Source organism: Lemur catta, chromosome 13 (genome assembly GCF_020740605.2).
Source record: "Lemur catta isolate mLemCat1 chromosome 13, mLemCat1.pri, whole genome shotgun sequence".
Taxonomy (NCBI): Eukaryota; Metazoa; Chordata; class Mammalia; order Primates; family Lemuridae; genus Lemur; species Lemur catta.
The window spans coordinates 79038363-79058484 of NC_059140.1; positions in this window are offsets into that span (position 1 = coordinate 79038363).

The window sequence follows — 20122 nt, forward strand, 5'->3', positions numbered from 1 at the left end:
TTTCCAGGATGCTTTTGTGCTGCTTTTTGGACCAGTTCTACTTGCATTTTCTCTACCTCATTTTCACAGATAGAAACTGCATGTAGAGTCCACTGTTCCTAAAATTGTTTCTTCTGGACACCCCTGGCCTCCTTGACCGATTCCAGGCACCCTGCCCCTGGCTGGCTGCCCAGCTCCCAGGGCACAGGGGGCTCCTGACTCCCTCCCCACAAAGCTTAACTGAGCTTATAAACCAGCCAGGACTAGGTGACGGTTCATGGAGCTTCTGTGTGAATTCCATACTCTTTCCAGTTGATCAGGAGCTTTATGGAATCATTTAATTTAAAAAACTGTAATGACAGGAGCTCAGGCACCGTGATCCCCTGTTAGGAAGGTATTTTAGGGTGAGGGGACTTTTCTGAGGATCCTCCCATCGTGTCGTTGGTGGCCCAAGCCAGCTACAGCCATGTCCCCACCCCCAGTGCTCCCCACCTGATCTGCAGCTGGGAAGTGCCTCTCATTGCCAGTCCCATGAGTCACCTGATACACAATGTGACTCACAGGCGGGGCTGATGAAACTGGTGACAAATATAAATGTGATTCCCCTGGAGAGCAAGGGTGACACCCCGTGTGGAGCTGGCACTCCCGGGGCGAAGGGAGTGGTTACCAGAGCTGGCCAAGGAGCCTCAGAGACAAGCTGGGGCAGGGTTTCTTCTCTTCTGACTCCCAGCCCATCAGCAACGCCTTTGACAGATGCCATACGCTGTCCCAGGACAAACCATGCCGTTGGTGGCAGCAGGGAGTGGGGAGAATCCGGTGCTGTCCTGTGGAGGGTGGATGGGCAGGACCCTGCACCTGCTTTTGTTTTTCCAAAAAATGTCAGAGAGTCTCTGACTCCCTTGGTGTGTTGCTTTGATATTAGAAATCCTCATTTTGCCTCCAAATTCATGCATAAATCCTCGTAAGGCCCCGGGTCCATGGTGGACGGATTTCATGGGCATCAGTGGTTCTGGGCAGCTGTCGTGGTATTTCTGACTTCTGAGTGCACGTTCGTTCCCATGAAGCGCTCCAGGGACATCTAAGCTCCCACATGCCTCATCTCCGCCTGTCCTCTCTGTTCCAACCTGCGAGTTAGCACAGCTATTGCTGCAACCGTTCTGGGCGCGCGCAGCAAAGGCTGTCCCTATTAATCCATTGTTAATGAAATGTTCTGGTTTATTTGCATATATTTATTTGTATCTCATCAGTGTGTCACGCAATGAAATGTAACTCTAGGAAGGAAAATTGCTCTGCTGTGACTACCAGTAATGCTGATTATTATTAGCATCTTTGGGGATGTGGGAAGTATTTTATTTGTGTCAAGGTGATATATTGAAAAAGAGAGCACATGCCCGTGATAGAAGGGTTAGGAACTGCTGGATAAGTGTCAGGTATTGTAGACAGACAGGTAAATAGGTAGGTATATAGCTAGATAGATAATATAAACACATTTATATGCATTATATGTAATTTTGTATATGTAATATACTTAGGTGTTACATGTATACATAGAGACAGATGCTAATCTTAAGTACTCAATGATGGGAATTCAAAACCTTTTTTGTTAGGGAGAAGGAACTGAGCCAGACACCAAGACAGAGGAGGACAGGCTGAGCTCCCAAAGGAGGGAGGTCTGGCGTCCTGCACAAGCAGCCACACCAGTCACTGGGTGATGTGCTGGCTCCTGGCCGGACACCGTGGATTCACCTCGGGCCTCAGCGGGCCACAGGGGGAAGCAGATGCTCACAGCTGTTCCCAGGCAGCGGCCAAGGGTGTGCTCACGAGGCAAGGCTGTGACTGCCCCAGGGACTTCGCCCCGAAACACTCTGGGAGTGCAGCCTTTGCAAAGGCCTGGCTCACACTTTTGACGTCCAGCTGCAGCAGGAAGTCATCCCTGGCAGCTACAGCATCCTCGGATCTGAGGAACAGTGTGATCCTGACTTTGTGGTGAGGAACGAGGAGCTCTGACGCTTACCCCTTTTAACTCTGTAACATTTCAAACAGTTTCTTGACCTCTCAGAATCATCATTATGAAAAACATAAATGTGATCCTCACTTTAGAGGCAAGATGATCTAATCTCAGATACCAGTCTCAGGACCAACAGCATCAAATAATCTGGTCACGTCGCTGAGAATACAGATTCCCACCCTCCACTCTGAGGGTAGGTCTGGAGCGGGCCCTGGAATCTGCAGGATTTGGGGAGCTGGATTTGGGGACATTGTCCTGGTCTAACTCCCCACAAGCATAGAAATCCCTTCCATGATATGCCTGAGCTGAAGAGTCTAAACAGCAATTGTTTCTCTTACTGAGCTGAAAACTGCCTCAGAGCAATGTTTGCCCATTTGCGTGTGCATGCATGTGTGCATGTGCATGCCTGCATTCTTGTGTGTGTTGAGAGCACTGGTTGGAGCAGGTCTGAGGCAGAAGGGAAGGTAACATTTAGAGATCAAACAGGGGCTTGGCTTATCTAGTCCAGCCTTCTAGAACTAAGGGAAGCAGAGACTGGGGCAGGGCGGAAAGGACAAGTGTGCAGAAACAGAGCAATGCAAGGTGCGGCTTGTCCAAGAGACTCTGTCAGCAATGTGACTGGCGGGGAACACAGAGCCGCATCCGCAGAGAGGGAGACCTGAAGGGAGGGGGCAGGGACCCAGCATCAGGCACCTGCTGACATTGGGGAAACCTCGAAATACCCAAGAGACTTCAGCAAAAGGAAGCCGGCCATTCCTCCTCACGGGGGCAAGAAAGGCAGTTGCTGGCCAGGGTGTCAGAGGAGGGCGTGGGACCCTTAGCTCTAAAACTGATTTCTAGATCCCACTGGTCTGTGGGGCAGGGCTGTCGTCAGCACCGGCCCCTTAGTTCTGCGAGGAGCAGGAGACCTGCACAAGACGGATCTCACTTGGCAGCTGCACTGTGCTGCTAGGAGGGAGCAGGCCCCGGATGCTCCGGGCTCCAGGTGTGTCTCGGTTCCGTGGTCCCTGGACGGTCGGCGCCCTGGTGGAGCACCTCCAGTTAGGAGAGCGCACGATTCCAGAAGCAGCGTGATCAGGATGGAATAGAGTGAGGCTAACACAGAACTATTGTAACATCTTCTCTGCTCTGGATGTTATACTATCAAGTAGCTCCAAAGTGGCTCATTTGCCTCTTAGCAGTCCTTTAATAAGATGGGTTCTTGTTGAACTTGCAGACATCTAAGCCCTCTAGAAACCTTTCACAGAATTTCCCTTAAAATCATATCTGAATGCAAGTGATGACTTTATCTTTTTCCTTATCAAATTTTATCTTTTAGTTTAGATATAGCTTTTCTAGGTTTCAGAGGCTTTTCTGAATCCTGATCCACGGCCAGTGTGTTAGCTATCCCCCCCCCAAGGTGATTTCATTGGCAACTTTGATCAATAGGACTTTGATGGCTTCATCTAAGTCTTGAAAAGAGTTTGCAAAACACAGAACTGACGTAAAACTTTGTGGTGCACCAGTAGACACTTCCCTCCACCTTGATGTTGAATAGTGAATGTTCAGCCAGCTACAAAGTCACCTGGCTGTACTGTCACATGCAGCACTTTCTAAATGACTCAGTGACAGCATTCATCAAGTGGGTCGTAACTATGTTTTACGCAGCCGTCTCACACACCAGGCTGAGGTTCTCCAAGGCAGGGGCCTCGTTTTAGTTGCTTTTGTGATTACAATGCTCAGCCCAGCGCAGCAGGTGTGCAACGTGCGTGGGGCGTTTCCACAACTGGCCTGCAGTGGTGTCAAGACGACGACGTTGCAATGTTCTTGCCAAAATGAAGGTGCTCTCCTCTATGCTGTGTTTCAGTCTATTAAGAAATTTAGTGAGCTGGGAGGATAATTGGATACAAGTTAGCTTCTCAGAATCATTCATTCTTCTTACACGGGAAACATCAGTTTGATGATATGCCATTGGTTTGTTCATCTAACCTGGACTTTCATTAGTACTGCAGGGCACATTCACTGGTTTGTAGTGTGTAGTCTCCAACTTTTTCTCTGCTCCCCCCACCCCCGAATATCTCCAGTACTTGAGCCTCTGCCTGTTGCCTGTGATTTCCCAGAGACTGTTAATTGTGTCCCTGTCACTCCAGTGATCCCCTCTGGCTCTCAAGAGGTCCCTGCGCGGCCACCTGTCTGAGCTGATGGAGAGTTTCCACGCACCGGCTCCCCGTTTCTCCCCCTTCCTGAACCGCACTTCCCTGTTCCCCGGGGCTCAGGCTGGGCCTCTGTTGCGGGGTCTGGAGGAGGCTGATGACTTCGCCTGGGGAGCCCCACAGCCTCTCGTGGCTGGCCTGGGTCAGGGCAAGGACAGTGCTGGTGCCACAGGGCCTACCAGCCACCGCCCTGCAAGGAATCTTGAATAACCCCGTGCGGAAGAGGAATCGCAGAGACCGGATTCCCTGCTAACCCTGGAAGGAGGGGCCAAGGAGGCTGGATGTGATTGGGAACATCAAAGACTGTGGCTTGTCTCTCCGCTGAGCTTCTCAGAGCCAATTCAGGCCGTTGCTCAAGTCTTGCTCCCCTTCCAGTTTTAGGATCATTTTCATCGAGAGGGAAGAAAAGGGAGCAGATTAGGAGGGAGCAGATTAGGACGGAGCAGTTCTGTCTTCCCCAGGCTCTGTTCCACCGCCGGCCACCTGCCAAGCGCAGCAGCAGCGCTGCCAGGCCACGTGTTTCCTGCGTCCTGCATCGCCCTGCTGTGTGTCCTCAGCTAGATGTCCCTGCGTCCCTTGTCACATGCATTCTGCACAGAGCTGCCGAGCGCCTGCTGTGTACAGCACCGAACAACACAGAAAACACAAACCCTGCCCACCTGGAGCTGATGTCCCACCAGGACACACAACAAACAAGACAAATAAGTCAGATAACTTCTACGCTGGGGGGGTGAGAGCCGCTGTGGAGGGGAACAGAGTGGAGGGGAGAGCAGGTGCTGGAGGGGGAGGGACAGGGAGTTGAGATCGTAAATACTGCGGTCTGGGAAGGTCCCAGGTTCCCAGAGCATTTGAGTCCCTGGGGGGTGGGAGGGGATGGCCATGCCGGGGGCTGGGGGTGCTCCAGGCAGGCAGAAGCACCACCTCAGGCACGGCCCACCCGATTCTATGAGGAGGTCACAGAGGCCATGACAGAGAACCGGAACATGTCATATTACAACACGGGCTCCCCAGAGAACCTGCCACTTTCTCCTTCTGAGTCAGAACTGACTGTTCTGGACGCTGACGCAGCGATGCTTTTAGGAGCCAGGAAGTAAGCGGCCAGGACTCATCGCCTCGCATTCGGTGGCCCAGATGGTTACGCTTTCTGAGCGCTTGCTGTCAGCTGTCAGTTTGTTCATGGATCGCACACGCTATCACCGAGTACTCACCACAGCCGTGAGGCCGACGCTCACACTGCTGCCCGTGTGCTTGGGGACGCCGGGACACAGCGACTGTCCGACAGGGGATGTGAGCTGCCGGGGCACGGAGAGGTCCAGGAGCCGCTGGTGGGAAGTGATGCCCAGAGCACGTCGTGATGGACGGACGGGAGGAGCTTTGCAGACGGAGCTGGCCAGGGTGTCGGAGGTCCCCGCACATCTCCAGGACACTCTCAGGACCGACCCGATGTCCAGGGGGGCTGGGTGGGGAGGGGGTGCCGGGAGTGCTGCAGGGGGGGACGGCAGGGCCTGGTCAGGTCGGGTCTCGTCTGTGAGTCACGTAGGACTGCGTTGTAAGTCGAGGGGAAGCACTGAGCAGCTTGGGCAGGGGAGAGACGCGGGCCCGTGTGCTGCCTCTGGTGACATGAGGACCGGTCGGAGGGCAGCACAACAGGCTGCGGCGTTTTCTCGCTCCTGAGCGCGGTAGTGAAGAAATGAAGAATTACCCGGAACACACAGTGTTTGGAGAGAAGGGGAGAGACCAAACCCTGAAGGAGAAAATGGCCTCCTCAGCTAATGTCCTCCCGTATTTATTTCCAAGGACACGTGCAAAGGGTCAGGGCCATTGGCTAATTTCTTTAACGACTTCCATACCTTTGCTCTCAGCAAACAAGCAGCTTCGGGCAGGTGTTTTCACCTGACCCTTCATTCACCTGCTCACGTTCTTTCCATCCATCCATCCACCCGTCCATCCACCCATCCATCCATCCATCCACCCTTTCTCCTAGGCCCAGCCTGTACAGGAAACCACTGTGGCCAGACTCAGGTGGCCTCCATGAGATGGTGACACGTGGGCAGACTCCAGACGAGGAGCCCGATCTGTGGGCCCTGGGGCTGCTCTGCTGCCTGGTGTGGGGAGGGAGGAGCAGGATGACGCCCCAGCGTCTGACTCGGAAGCAGTGGGTGGCAGCGCCGTCGGCTAGTGTCGCATCCACATCCCTGTCTTCCGAGCCCTCAGTTCCAGCTCAGGTCTCCTAGAAGCAAAGCCAGAGACGAGGACTGTGATGCACATGATTTATCGGGGGTGTGTTCTCGGGGAAATGGCCGGGCAGGGGACACCTCAGCAAGGGTGTGTGGTCTGGGCTGGAGGCTAATGGCACGGGAGCTCTGGAGCGTGTAGCGCCTGCAGAGTTGGCTCCACCTGGAAGCAGGGCAGCCAAGCCTGTGTGCCGCTGCGTCGGTCGCTGGCCAGGGCTGCCCCGGCTGGGCACGGGGGTGCTTGTAACCCCTCACGCAAGCTGGGTCTTGTTCTGCTGATGACAGTTCTCCTGAGAAAGGGGCACTTGTGAGTCCTTCATGGCCAATATGCCAGGTGCTAAGGGATGCGGGACAGGTGCACCGGCCTCATAGAAGGGGCCTGGGAGAGAGATCCACTCTGGGCACAGGCTTTTCTCATCTACTACAGGCGGGGAAAACAGATGTGTTAGTGAAGGTTCTTCAGAGCAATAGAACAAACAGGAAACACACACACACCTCCTATATATATGGAGATTTATTACGAGGGACTGGCTGGTGTGATTGTGGGGACTTGGGGGGGGGTCCCACAATGTCGTCTGCAAGCTGGAGACCAGGAAAGCTGATGGGGTAATTCCAGCCCAAGAAGGCCTGAGAGCCAAGGCAGCCCACAGTGTGAGTCCCAGTCCGAGGGCAGAAGACGAGGTGATGTCCCAGCTCAAGCAGGCAGGCATAAAAGCAGGGGTGACCTCCTTCCTCCACCTTTTGTTCTACTTAGACTCTCTATAGATTGGATGATGCCCCTGCACAGCGGAGAGGGCGTCTGCTTCAGAGACCCCCAAGCCAAACGCCAGTGCCGTCCAGAAACACCCTCCTTCACTGACACACCAGAAATCATGTTTCGGCAGCTACCCGGGCACTCCCTGGTCCAGTCAAGTTGATGCAGAAAATGCACCAGGTGACAGACCGACTCGGGAGGTGCCAGAGCAGAGCAAATTGCTCCAAACCAGAGCCTCATTCACTTGCCAGTGAGTGGTTCTTTTCATTTTAATTGTTTGAATTTATTTTTATTTTTTAGCTCTATTGAGGCATAATTGACAAATAAAAACTGTTTAAGATGTACAACATGATGATTTCATGTGTGTACACACTGTAAAATAATTACCACCAACAAGTTAATTAACACATTCGTCACCTCACATAGGTACTTGGTTTTTTGAGAAAAAACTCCAGAAAAATCTGTTTTTCTGCTTCCCATCTAGCTCTTGGTTGTATTCTATTTCATCGAGGTTACTAGAAAGTGAGTTCTGGCCGGGCGCAGTGGCTCATGCCTGTAATCCTAGCACTCTGGGAGGCCAAGGCAGGTGGATTATTTGAGCTCAGGAGTTTGAGACCAGCCTGAGCAAGAGCGAGACCCCGTCTCTACTAAAAATAAAAATTTTATGGACAGCTAAAAATATATATAGAAAAATTAGCCGGGCATGGTAGCGCATGCCTGTAGTCCCAGCTACTCGGGAGGCTGAGGCAGGAGGATTGCTTGAGCCCAGGAGTCTGAGGTTGCTGTGAGCTAGGCTGACGCCACTGCACTCTAGCCCAGGCAACAGAGTGAGACTCTGTCTCAAAACAAAAAACAAAAAGTGAGTTCTGGATAATGAGTTGTTTGGGTCCCGGAAAGGTTGTTGTGGTTTTCCTGCAGGAGGTGGCTGGGGGAATCCGGGTCACAACGGTGCAAACTGCAGAGGTGGCGTCCTCATCACCGTCTGTGCAAACAGCCTGCAGGAGCTCCGGGAGTGGCCTCACCTGTGCTCCCTGCAGGGACGCCCGGGCTGTTCTGAGCTCACCACTACAGAAACGCACACCTACATTGCCCTCGCCAGTTCCTCGCATGCCCATGCTTTGGGCTGAAGGGAGGTGCGGGTGGCAGGGCAGCCGGGAGTGGATGGCTGGCACAGGCCCTGCCGGGCTCGCTGCTCTGTGAAAACGCAGCAGCACCAAACACAGCTCACACGGGTCCCAGGTGCCCTGCAGGAGACCTGTGCCTGCCACGCCTCCCGCCCACGGCCATCCACGGCGCGCCGGTGACCTCACCCCCAGCTGGACTGTGGCTCTTTCACAATACTGCTGGGATGTGTCCAGGTTGCCGTGGGAACACGCGGGGGCTCTGCTGTCAAAACCAGATCCCTCAGACTGCTGCGAAAATAAACAAGATCTACAGGGACAAGGCCCTATTTCCGTGGCTCCCATGGCTAAGGGGCAAAAGGGTCTGGAAGGGACAGTGTCCTGCTGTGTGCCGGTGGCCAGGAGAAAGTGCCCCTCCCTGAGGCTCTGCTCACAGGGTGGGAGGAAGAAAGAGGGAGTGAAGGGTCCTGGAGGGAGGAGGGTTTTGGAATCAGGGAGATGAGATTCCAACCTGACTTTCCAGTCCGCAGCCCTGCTGCTGGGTGTACAGTATCCCCAGGGGAAGTGCAGTCGGTGTGCTGAAGAGCCGTCTGCACCCCACGCTCCTGCAGCACTGCACACAGCAGCCACGATTGGAGTCAGCCCACGCGCCCGCCAGCGGATGCGCGGATAGAAAATGCGGCACACACAGCAGAACACCATTCAGCCTTTAAAAAGGAAGGGAATCAGTCATTTGGGACAAATGAATGAACCTGGAGGTCTTGTTAAATGAAATAGGCGAGGCACAGAGAGGCAAATACTGCAGGATCTCACTAATATGCAGACTGTACAGAATATGTGGATTCGTAGCTAGAGCGTGGAACAGTGGCCACCAGAGGCTGGGGCTGGGGGGCTGGGCAGCTGTTGGCTAAAGGACACAAAGCTTCCGTTAGCTGGACTTTGCAGGAATAAGTTCAGGAGATGTGCACAACACGATGACTACGGTTAATAACAACCTCTTGTATTCTTGAAATCTCTGAGTGTATTTTAAGTGTTTTCACCACAAAAAAATAAAAAGAAACATAGGTGAGGTAATGCATATGTGAATTAGCTCTATTTAGCCATTTCACAATGTATACGTATTTTAAAACATGTGCTATGCGATAAATATATACAATTTTTATTTGTCAATTTAAAAAATAAAACAGCAACAACAAATCTGGGCTGCTGCACCCGGAGACATCCTCGTCACACGGGCACCATGCCCATCCCTCAGGGTTATCTCAGGGCTTAGAGGCAGGAACACGGTCAAGTGCTGAGCCCAGCACTACGACACGGCCAGTGTCCGCGAAACGGTCGCCGGCGAGGACCAGAAGGGAAACACTCTTGCTGCCGACAGCATCAGCCCTTTGCGGATTCACTGAGTCCTTGTCCACACTTGGTGCTCAGAAACCGGGTAAACACTGGGACTCTCCTTCTCCCAAAGGGATCCCTGCTTCCCGGCACGGTTCTTCCCTGGACACCCAGTCCCATTGTTGCCTTTTTGGGTTATCCGCAGTGATCCCACGTTACACAGGAGATCAGCCAGGTAAAACACCTTTCACCTTTGCAACTAGAGTTTCTTTTGTGTGCCCCTTTTCATGCACCAACATGGGAGGTTTAAAAAGTATCAAACTCTAGTAATACATCATCACTGTAGAAAAATTAGATAATACAGATAAACAACTAGCAGAAAGATAATTAAAATAAAATTTTTCCACCCAGAGACAATCACTGTAACAACGATTGCAGATGCTTCCCTAGGGGAATATATAAGTATATGTCCTTAATCAAATTTGATTCATGTCTTTCAAATGGGTCTTTAAACTGCATTTTCAGCTCACATATGCTGAACATCCTTCCAAATTGGTAAAGACAGAACTATAATCCACAGCATCCTTTAAAATGGCTGTATAGTATTCTTTTACATAGATATATTGTATCTTTTACCAATTATTTAGAAAATGTGGGTTGTTTTTGCTACTATAAACAACACTGTGGTGCGTAATCTTGTGGGTGCATCTTTGGGTACTTATCCGCTTGTTTCCTAAGAGTGAACAGCTGGAAGTGGAATTACATAGAGTATGTGTATCTTTTTAAGGCTTTTCATACATATTGTCAAATTGTTCCACAAATGTAGGAATTTGCCGTCCCTCTAATCTGAGAATGTGGGTCATTTTCTTCACACCCCATTCTTTTAATTTTGTTTTCCATCCCAATATATGAAAAAAATGCATTATTGCTATTGTCTTCTATTAATACGTTTTACTGCTAATCAGATTGATCACTTTTGACACCCATTGGCCATCTGTATTTCTTACTTTATTAAATGTGTCTTTATTGCTAGTCTTAGCCATTTTCCCATCAGGGCGTTTCTCATTCTTTGTGGATTTGTGCGAGCTTGTTCCATATGAGCTGTCACACAGACCACCAGGGAATGTTCCCTTTAGTGAGTGTGAGAAATTGTTGCGTGAATGCTCCGGCAGGGCTGCCGTGAAGTCAGGTTAACTCAACGGGGCCCATGAAGGAGACAGGCCGCTCCCTGAGTGGAGGGGTGGGGTGTGGGGCTGCTGGTGTTTACTGTCCCAGCTGGTACTAAGCAAGAGGGACTGAGCTGAGGCAACAGCAGGCATTGTGTGGCCTTGGCCGGGCACGGGATCCAGGTGCTGTGAGGAGGGAAGTACTTCCTTGTGCCTGCTACGCGGTGGTTCTGGGGCCGTCACTCAGAGAACTCTTTAGCAATGCAGATTCCCAGGTCCCAGCCCAGGAGGCTTTCCATTACTGTGGTAAAATACACATAACATTTACCATCTTGACTATTGTCAAGTGTGCAGTTCAGTGGCGTTAAGTACAAGCACACTGTTGTGCAGCCCTCACCACCACCCATCACAGAACACTTCCATCTTCCCAGATGGAAAGTCCGTCTGTACCCACTGAACAGCAACTCCCCACTCCCCGAACCCGCCAGCCCCCGGCAACCATCATCCTACTTTCTGTCTCTGGGAAGTTGTCTATTTAGCAGGTACATCATATGAGTGGAATTTACAGTATTTGTCCTGGTGCATCTGGCTTATTTCATTCAACATAATGTCCCAAGTTTCATCCACCTTGTAGCATGTGTCAGGATTTCCTTCCCTTTTAAGGCTGAATAACATTCCGTTGTGTGCATGTGCCACATTTTGTCTCTCTGTTTGTCTGTTGATGGAACACACTATAGTTGGGAAGCAGTGTGCCCAGGATTCACTGCGGACAGGCTAAAATGCAAATTTTAATCAACAGTTCTGGGACAGGGCCTGAGACTCTGCAGGAAGCCTCTGGACCACTTGCCCTGCAAGTCAGGCCAATTCTGTATCTGTTGCATCAAATCCCACTCATAAAAACAAACCACAGCTCCCAGGGTTGACTGCAGTGAGCAAGTCCCACAAATTTTATGGGAAGCTCTTTGAAAAAATACCAATTCTCTATTCTCCCCTTTCCCGGTATCCTACCTGCGTCCCACCTCCACCAGCTGCTCCAGCGGCTCAGGTGGGTCCGAGTCCTGTTCCCAACTCCCTACAGACCGCTCCCTGCTTCCCCACCCCAGCGCTGTTTTTATCTGTTATCTGTATTTGACCTCTCTCATTTGCAATGAGCATCCTGAGGCTAAAAGCCTGTATTCTGTATCCATTCACTCAACAAATATTTATTGAGTGTGACGATGTGTGATGCGCTGTTCTTTCTAGGCATGGGGTGGGTACAGCAGAGAACAGAAGATGCAAAAATCCCTGCCTTTATGAGCTTCGTGCTGTTGGGGACATAGATCATAAACTAGATAAATGAGTGAATATTAGCTGGAGATGCACGTTAAGCATGAAAACTAAAGCAGGGGCGAGAGAGGAGTTTGGATGATGTCAACATGTTCGAGAGGGAAGCCAGGGCAGGCTTCATGGAGGAGGTGACAGTGGGGCAGAGACACACAGGACCCCGGAGGCAGCCAGCCCTGCCGGAATCCAGGGGGTTCCATCCAGCTAAAGAGAACAGCACATGCAGAGGTCCTGAGGTGGCAGGCTGCCTGGGGCATTCAAGGTACAGCACAGAGGCCAGTGTGAGGAGGACACAGTGAGTGAAGCAGAGAAGGGAGGAAGATGAAGGCAGGAGGGCCCTGTAGACCAGCAGCATCCAACAGGGATATAATAGGAGCCACATGAGAAATTTTAAATTTTCTAATAGCTATACTAAAAAAAAAAAAAACAGGTCAAATTAATTTTAATATTTTTATTTAACCCAATATATCTAGAATATTATTATCTCAACATGTGGGCAATATAAAAATTAATTCATGAGATATATACATTCTTTTTTATTTTCCACGACGTCTTCCAAGGCCAGAGTACATTTCACGCTCATAACACATCTCGATTTTGACGTTTCAAGTGCTCAATTGCCACGTGTGACCAGTGGCTGCCGCAGTGGGCAGCAGCCCACGCGAAGACCTTGGCTTCCCTCTGAGGGTGTTTTAAAATGCAGGTTTCACTGCTATTCAGGTGTGGCCAGGCCCACAGGAGACGACTGCCACCGAAAAGTTAGAGGTTACAACCACAGCTCCCCAGAGGAGGGGGCCGCCACACCTCAGGGGCCCTTGGGGAGGTGCCAGACTCAGTCACAGGCTGAGGAAGTGAAGGAAAAACATGAGCAGGAGCCTTTATTGTGGTTTCTCTGGGAAAGAGCAGGCGGGGCAGGGTGAGCCGGGCCGGGCTGGCCAGTTTCAGTAACCGCAGCGGCCCTGGGTGCACGGCTGTCCCTGGTGGGCCCTGGGGGATTAGGGCAGTGGGACAGGAGCTAGAGGGGTGGCCGTGGGCTCTGGCTGGACTGTGCACATATACAAGTGCTCACACGCAGTCACTCCCTGTCCCCAGGTCGTGCCCAGCCACGACGGGCAGCCCCTCCAGGGTGGGCGCACACGGTTAAGCAGGACCCCAGCAGGGCTGGGGCAGGAGGGACGTGATCCGGCCAGTGGTGTTTGCCAGTCCCTCCCTTCTGGCAGACAGAGATGGGAAGGGAAGAGGGTGAAATAAAGGGACAGTTAGGAGGCTTTGGCCACACTGCAGGGGAGGGTGGCGCTTGGGCGAGGATGGTGGCTCTAGGGGTGGGGGAAGTGGCTGCAGGCCAGGCAGAGATGGGCAGATGGACAGACAGACCTCTGCATGATTTCCCTCATGAGCACCTGGATGCTGGACCGCATGACAACCGACGCTCAGCAGAGTCCTCCTGAGGACGGCAGGCTCCGCGTTTGGCGGAACACTGAGGTGCTGGATGAAATTCCGGGGGAGCTCAGACGGTGAAGTAAGGCTGAGCCCGTCCCTGCTGGCCGCTCACCACGTCCGCCCTGCTGCCAGGCCCGGCTGGGTCAGTATAGTCCCCTCGTCAGAGCACTGGGTCACTGTGTTCCTGCCGGATCAACCGTGACAGGGGCTGCCTCGTGGGGTCAGGAAGGGGTCTGTCCCCAGAGCAGGTCGTAACCGGGGAGGGCACGGGGTCAGGCTGGCCGAGCCCCTCTGCCTGCCACACCCCTTGGTGACACAGGACGCGCCAGGCTCTGTGGCAGCACCGACGCGTTTTCACTCAGAGTCAAGAGTGAAAAAAGACGGATGTCGAAGCAGCCATTTGTCGCTCTCTGCTTCCCCAAGGCGTCTTGATTTATTCAGAAATCATCGCTGCCGGCCCAGGGTCCGAGTGTCAGGAGTCAGCAGGGGCTTGTTCTGGCCGGCAGCCCCTCCTCCCTCAGATCCACCCGACATCCGGCCAGAAGAGGAGAAGTATTTGTGCAGATTTTCTTCATCGTCTAAACAGGATGCTTCAGATTCCTGAGATCTGGCTTCCGCCGTGCGTTGTCACTAACGCCAGCCCAGCTGCACGCAGCACGGCCCTCGGGGACGTTTTCCCTCTGAGTTCAAAGTCGCAGGTGGAACAAGCCACACGTAGAGCTCACCAAGGCATAAGGTAAAACAGAAGTGTCGCGTCAAGCAAAACGTCCCCTTTCCCAGACAGCAGGCGACGCACGATGGGGACTCTCTTTCCCAGGTGTCCCCGTAAAGCTACGTGGCTGATGCGTCAGCACCTGTGCCAGAAATCACAGGCTTTGGGGAGAGCCCCTCAAAGCAGCCCTGGGAAATTACACTCTTACCCAGTTATTTCTGCACTCACAGTGCACCTGGAACTCCCTTCTCCTTGGCCTTCAGGGTCCCTTTGAGCCACATCAGAAACCCTGTCTCATTTTTTAGAACAAAAATCTTACACATTATCTACCAGATTTGACTCTGAATTTTCTTTGCTACTTTCTGAGCCCGTTAAAACACGCACACACACAAAGGCCCGTGGCCTGGAAATAATTACTCCAAGGCTATTCATCACTGAAATACGGGCATCGTTCTGACTGAACATGTATTTAATCTTTTATTGAAAGATTATTCTGTATTTACATACAGAAAGTACACCGATCATATGTGCACAGGTTGAAAAATTTTTAGGAACTGAAGACGCCAGTGCGCTCAGCACTTAGACCAAGACACGGAAGAGTAACAATGGCCTCCAGGTACGCGTCACCTTGACCAAGGTCGGACCAGGAGAGTGTTCAGGGGGCACAGCGTAAGGAGGTGCCCACGCTCAGGGTCAAGCACGTGTGCTCCCTTATACTTCGCCCTCGGTGCCTCGCTGCCCCCACTCTGGTCCTGACTTCTAGTGAGCAGCACAAAGCAGTTCTGCCTGGTTTTGAGCTTTATATAAATGGCTCATCCAATATGCCCTCTTGTGTGTCTGACATCTCTGGCTCAACATCATGGTTGTGGGGTTCATCCACATTTTTGTGGGGCATTCATTGTAGTTTGTTTGGTCTCATATAGCAGAAGGTCTCAAACTTTAGCCTGCACCAGTCACCGGGAGGGCTGCTTAAAACACAGATTCCTGGTCCCACCCCCAGAGTTTCTGGTTCAGGAGCTCTGGGATGGAAGCCCAACGTTTGCTTTTCTAACAAATTGCCCCATGGTGCTGGTGCTGATTCTGCTGGCCCAGCGACCACACTTTGAGAACCACAGCTGAATGGTATTCCATTGTGACAGTGCCCTGCCATTTATTCACCCATCCAAACGTTGGTGGGCAAATAAATGGGTTTCCAGTTTTGGACTATTACAAACTGTGCTCCTCCACATGATCTTGCACAAGTCTTATGGTGCACAACATATACACTTCAGTTGGGTGTAGCCCTAGGAGTGGAATTGCTAAGTCATAGAATATGCACATGATCAGCTTTAGATAAATACTGCCAAGAAGTTTTCCAAAGTGGTTGTGCCAACTTACATGCCCATCTGCAGTTTATGAGGGTTCCTGTTGCTCCACATCCTTGCCAACACTTGATATTGTCCACCATTTTCATGGTAGACATCCTGGTGAGTGTGTGCCAGTATATCATTGTGTGTTAATTGGCTTTTCCCTGATAATGAATAAGCTGGGCCTCTTTTCATATTTATTGGCCACATGGATGTCCTCTCCTACGAAGTATGTGTGACGTCTTTAACCAGCATCTCTACCCATGACCTGTTCGTTAGCAGGATTTCTTTACGGCTCCTGGAAATGAGTCCTTTGTCAGGTGTACGTACTGCAAATTCCTTCTCCCGCTCTGTGCGCTGCCTTTGCACTCTCTTCAGCATCTTTTGATGAACAGAAGATCTTCATTTTAATACAGTCTGATTTGCTAACTGTTTTTCTTTATGGTTAGCATGTTTGTGTTGTGCTTAAGAAATCTTTGCCTACTCCGAAGATGCCAGATAAAATTTTGAAGTAGGTATCCAATGCTCACTTGGAAATAGAAGTTGAAGTGTCATCACCCCAACCTTTGGGATATGGAACTTTCAACCACGGAGTGTTCTTTCTTCTTACTGCCACTCATTGTCCCCAAGTTTTCCATCTTCTCCACCCCTCCCCTGCTCTTCTCCCTGCCCTCTCCCCCCTTGTCCTTCCATGTGGCCTCATAGAGCTCCTGAAACACACACGCCCTCCCTGGCCAGCGAGCCCCCTCCTTGAAAGTCTCTGGATCTCATTAAGGACCCCTTTTGAGCTGTGGACTTCGGTGTCATGTCACAAATGTCCCCTATGACAGCAATGGTGGCAACCTGCTCCACAGAGCCCCACAGGACCACACCACCCACCCCAACATGACTGATTAGGGCAGACACAGACCCAGGCTTTCCTTCCCAGGAGAGATCCTTCCTTTTGTTAAGATGTCTGTTAAAGGAACATCTCTGTCTGCCACGAGCCAGCGCCCACGGATCACGCTCCCTGTCCCAAATGGGGTTTTAGGACGACATCAGTCTCTTACAGTTGTGTTAGGGTCCAGTCCAATTCTGAGCACTGTATCAATATTTCCCACACTGCAATCCTCCCTCCCCATTTACCATGCCCAGGCAGCGTGGGTCCTGGGTAGCAACGGGCCCCAGGGATGAGCATGTTTGTGTTCAGAGCTGGAGAGCGAAGTGTCAGGGGCCAAAAGTTCTCCACAGTCAGCCAACAAGAGTTCACAGACACGGAGATCAGCAAGGAAGTACTGAGGGCCGTCATTGCAGAAGGGTTGGGACCAGGAACCTGCAAGACAGGTTGAAAAATTCTCCTAGACTGTGCTCCGTGTACCTAGGATGCTTTGTCTCATCAACTGAGTGGTCTTCACCATAGAGGTCCTGGGCCCAGTTCTGACACAGTAAGTACCGCTCTCCTAAAAGATAATGCAGTTAATTAAAGCACGTGCGTGTGCACACACTACATGCACACACATGCACACACAGGCACACATGCATATACACACACATGCACACACAGGCACACACACAATGCACACACACTACATGCACACACATAGCACACACACACATATGTCCTCACACTTGCACATATATTTTTCTTGCCAAACTGGTAGATCCACAAATGGTCTAAACTGGGCATCTTAAAAAATTTCCACTACAGATAATTTTGGATTTTCCATATTCATGAAGCAACCAGAGGAGTAAAACAGAATACTCAAATTCACTGATGCTTCGCTTTGTAAAGCATTAGCTGGGTTTTCTTCTCAGCAGATCTGCCTCTTTCTCATGCTTTGCCAAATCTAGTGTTACGCTTTTGTGTTTTCCTGAGCACACGTCAGTGGCAGGGGCTCTGGGCGCTGGTGGGGAAATGAGCTCAATATTTCCAGTCACCTGACCGTGCGAGGGTGGCATAGACCTCACTAGCCCTGTGGGGCGTGGCGGCTTCTGCACACCTGTCAAGTCGGGTTGTAAAGCTATGGCCTCCTCTCCACTGCTCTCCACAATCACAGTCGCCATTCTTTAGCTCTCTTTACTTATCCTTTCATTTCCTTGCTTGTTTTCTGGCAGGTTTTCGGCCCAGCTGTGGATATTCTCCCTCCTTTCCCTGTCGCTCTCTGCCCTGGTTAAATTCCCAGCAACCCGTGAATTGCTGCCACCCTCGCAGTTCAGCCTGACCCGTGAGTTCTTCCAGACTCAGCCAACGCCTCGCTCCTGGGCATGGTCGGCTTTAGGTCCTCTGTTGCTTGGGAATAGAGGGAACTTTCCCCATTTGCCAGCGGTTACAATTAAATGTTAGAAATGAAAATTCAGCATCCTAAGAAAATGATCATGGGTATAAGCAAAGGTTATCAGATTGTTTGTCACAATCTTGTCCAGAATAGCAATGATAACAGTAATAATAATTAGAAACAAATTAAATAACCCATCTATAGAGGATTGATTAAATTAAGATATATCCTTACAGTAAAGTATTAAAAGCCATACAAATAATGCTGTAGAACAATATTTGAGGATGTGCAAAGTGTATGATATATTGTTGGTGAGAAAAAGTTAAAACCAGTATGTATAGGATGATCCCATTTTTGTAAATGAACCAAAACTATCCATCCAGATTCACAGAAAGAAAAAAAATACCCCACCATGAATGAGAAGAAACAAATGTTAACAGAATCAGCTCTGGCTGCAGGAGAATCATGGTTAGTCTTACTCTGTCACCCTGGACCGCACTGGTGTGATCATAGCTCACTGCAGCCTTGAACTCCTGGGCTCAAGTGATCCTTCTGTCTCAGGCCCACAAGTATCTGGGACTACAGGCACACAACACCATGCTCAGCTAATATTTTATATTTTGTAGAGATGGGGTCTTGCTATGTTGCTCAGGCTGGTCTCGAACTCCTGGCCTCAAGCGATCCTCCCAACTTGGCCTCCTACAGGGCTGGTATTACAAGAGTGAGCCACCATGCCCAGTCAGATTTTATTGTTGTATTTTTGCTTGTCTACATTTTCTACAATATCCATGTATATATTTTGCAGTAAGAAATAAATGATTTAAAAATTTTGTTTAACTAGGCCGGGTGCAGTGGCTCACATCTGCAATCCTAGCCCTCTGGGAGGCTGGGCAGGTGGATCGCTCGAGGTCAGGAGTTCGAGACCAGCCTGAGCGAGACCCTGTCTCTACTAAAAATAGAAATAAATTATCTGGACAACTAAAAATATATATAGAAAAAAAAAGTTAGCCGGGCATGGTGGCGCATACCTGTAGTCCCAGCTACTCGGGAGGCTGAGGCAGTAGGATCGCTTGAGCCCAGGAGTTTGAGGTTGCTGTGAGCTAGGCTGACGCCACGGCACTCACTCTAGCCTGGGCAACAGAGTGACACTCTGTCTCAAAAAAAAAAAAAAAATTTTGTTTAACTAAAATTTTCAATGAATAGAGACATAGTCCTGCTAGGAACCCAAAAGGAGGCAGAAAGGCAAGCAAGCGCCATGTCGAATCAACAGTGTGCTGCTGGGTAAGCTCTTGTGATGGGGCCCTGACTTTCCCACGGACGCGTGGTTTGAGTTCTATCTGCACTAGTTTGCAAGTAGCCACAAAGAGGTCCCTTCCTAGGCCAAAGATAAGTTTAAAGAATAGCTGCTCAATGATAGACTGAATCTTTAACTCACTTATCATTGGGACAAGTTGTCACTGCGGGTGGCTGCATAGTTTGCCAGCACTGCCCTGACACAGCGCCGCAGACTGGGTGGCCTAAACCACAGACATTTATTGTCTCACAGTTCTGGGGGCTGGAAGTCCAAGACCAGGGCGTGGCGGGGTCAGTTTCTTCTGAGGCCTCTCTCCTTTGCTCGCAGAAGCCTGTCTCCTCGCCGGGTCCTCTCGTGGCCTTTCCTCTGCGCGGCCCCGAAGTCTCTCTGTGTGTCCTATCTCGTCTCATAGGGACCCCGGTCAGACTCTATTACGACCCACCCACCCTAATGGCCTCATTTTCACTCAATCACCTCTTTAAGGGCCCTGTCTCCAACCTCGGTCACATTCTGAGGAACTGGGGGTTGCTGCTTCAAGACATGAACCTGTGGGGGACCCAAGTCAGCCCATAACAGTGTCCCCTGTTTCCTGAGTGAAGAATGACCTCAGAGGGGCAGGAAGGGGAAATGCTGCCCTGCTTAAACCGCCATGTTTTCCTTGCCATTGCGTGCATTTCCCCCTCGGTCCACCAGAGGGCAAACTTCTAAAGTGCTTATTTTTAAATGCTTGGGTCCTTGGAACTGCTTTTGTTAGCCTCGGTTTTTAACCCTGTGTAGCCTGAACAGTTTCTCTTCTAAATAAACAGGTGTTAGGCAACACTTGTGCTGTTCATGAACACCCCTTATCATCAGTTCAAATTTCCAGAGATCATTCTTTCCTTTCTTTGAAAGTTCAGGATCATAGACTAATAGTTTTCCATTACTGGACTTGAATGTCTGGACAATGTAGAAATAGTTACACAGAAA